This window comes from Balearica regulorum, chromosome 1 (assembly GCF_011004875.1).
Source record: "Balearica regulorum gibbericeps isolate bBalReg1 chromosome 1, bBalReg1.pri, whole genome shotgun sequence".
In the NCBI taxonomy this organism is placed as follows: Eukaryota; Metazoa; Chordata; class Aves; order Gruiformes; family Gruidae; genus Balearica; species Balearica regulorum.
Genome location: NC_046184.1, coordinates 82,938,462 through 82,940,670, shown reverse-complemented (window position 1 = coordinate 82,940,670; position 2,209 = coordinate 82,938,462). Strand labels below are relative to the sequence as shown.

The window sequence follows — 2,209 nt, the reverse complement described above, 5'->3', positions numbered from 1 at the left end:
TAGTCCTGTTCAGCATCTTATTATTATATCAGTCCATCTTAACCCAGCCAAGTATATTTACATGAAATAATGGAATGAGTTTTGCAAATTTCACCCCCCTCCTTTTTTTTTATTATAAGTGACTGTCTAGCCAAGTTCATTTCCTCTCCTGTCTGAGCTCCTCTCTGAAATATATTATCCCACTTATTAAAAGCCAATAGCACTGTGCTTTGCTTTTTTTCCACCCTCTCAGAAGAAGGGGCATGCAGGGGATGCTTGGATTAAGTGAGTGGGGCACCCCAGAGCTGGGATTCTTTATGAATGAGCTCATATCCTCTCTCCGTATGATAAGAGGAATGCCGTTTGCATCTCAGAATTGACTACATAAACATACACACACTTGGACGGGTTGAGCGTTTAGCCCGAGTGTAAACTGCAATTGCCAAACAAAGCTCTGACTGACAAGGGATCATCTGCCAGGCCTCTGCACGGGCAGACCGCAGCCACTGCTCGGTGGCAATGGTCCCTTCATTCCCGGTGAAATCCATCCCTGCCGGGAGGGGGAAGGGGAGGAAGGGAGAGGAGATGACAGATCCCTGTTTGCATTCTTCAGAGAGAGCAGCTGCAATTGTCTTACTACAGTGTGTCAACATGAAATTATGACAAATCAGGCAGGGATGTACTAGCAGATGAAAACAATAAAGAGGAAGCAGAGCAAGGGGAAGTTGAGAAGAATGAGCTGTACCTAAAACTCTGGAGGCCGATAATGTCCTGGTGGAAAATGACTCTGAAAATGTAACAGGACTGAAGGCTGTAGGTATGCCTGGACATGACTCAAGGAGTATATGCAGAGTTTTCAGGTTGGTTTAAATCTGCCTCTAAAATACTACTTTGTTTTTGGTTTTGTTACATTCCATAGGAACCTTTCAAAAATTAACCTGACAGTAGCAGGAAAAAGTCCAGCCTCTCACCTTTTCCTGTGAATGGGACACAGTCAGGATCCCCACAGGGCTGGCTGAGCACCCAGCACTCTCGCACTGTATGTGATGCCAGGCTCTGATCTTGGCAAAGGTAAGGAAACCTCCCTGGCCTCCACGGTTACACGTACACAGCCACTAAGAATGAAGAAAAGAGAAAAGAGATTTCCTGCTTCCCCCCTCCTTTTTTTTTTTTTCTTTTCTTTTTCATTAAAAATGTTATTGTTTGATAGCAAAGGGACAACTAGCAGGAGAAAGGCTTCAGCTTCCTGCTTGCCTCCTCCTTTCTATCTAACAGAAGTCCTTGAAATGGGATGCAATGAATGTTTCCTTTATTAAAAACTGAGCCTTCTCCAACCCACACAGTTTCACAACACTTGATAGAATGCACATTTTTCCAGTGTCTTTTTTTTTTTTTTTAACAATGTCTGACAACAAAAAAAAAGTCAGTAATGGAGCCATATTCAGCATTAGTGTAACTGGGAGCAGCTCCCTCTGGTCTCAATAGGAGGTGCGCTCACTTTCACCAGAGCAGGATTTGCTAGCTCGTGGACACCTCGTATTTAGTATTGTCACTGGCCTCTGCTAAGACCAGCCTATAAACTTCCTCAGATTTGTGAGTCTATTGATTTAGTGCTGTGCAGCTTGGCTGCAAAAGAAAGAAGGAAAAAGGCAGTGAGCACAGGATTTTTTACCTAAAAGCTGGCTTTATTTCCCTCCACCCAGGTCCTGCTGCCTCTCTGCCTGCTGCAGCTGGCTGGCACCTCTGAGGAAGCTGCCACGTCACACCTCGCTGGAGTCGGGGAGAACGTGGTGGGTTTGCTCTGGAGGGTGGAGGGTGCATGAAAATATTTTCTGTGGTTTCAGTTTGCATGTCTGCATGGAAAAGTCTAGTGAAATGTAATAGGTATGAATCCAGGAGGGTCCACAGAAATGTGTGAGGACAGATTTCAAGGAAACCAGTGCAAAAACCCCAAAAACCTTTTCAGGGGAAGGAATATTCCCAATAAGCTTTCAAAATCTGTAATAGTTTTTTCTATTAAATTCCACAGGAGTTTTCCATAGGGCTGGTTCCAGCCTCCCCTCTTCCAGGCTCTAAGCCTTACATTTTAATGAACTGAAAGAGCTTTGCTCTGTGTGCACTTACATTGCATCTGTCATCAGTGGCACTTCTCTAGCTGCACTGAACCCTTCTGTGCTTGCACCACTCTTCTGAGACAGCATGAAGTCCCCGGTCTTGGAGGGATATCTGA

At 44.7% G+C, this 2,209-nt stretch overlaps 1 long non-coding RNA gene across 1 annotated transcript; it reads left to right on the top strand.

The window, feature by feature from the left end:
• The first annotated feature begins 526 nt into the window (after positions 1-526).
• Positions 527-1,800, top strand: LOC142600088 (uncharacterized). Its single transcript, XR_012833545.1, has 3 exons — positions 527-792; positions 899-1,050; positions 1,683-1,800. It is a non-coding gene; the product is annotated as an uncharacterized LOC142600088 (long non-coding RNA).
• Positions 1,801-2,209: the final 409 nt, after the last annotated feature.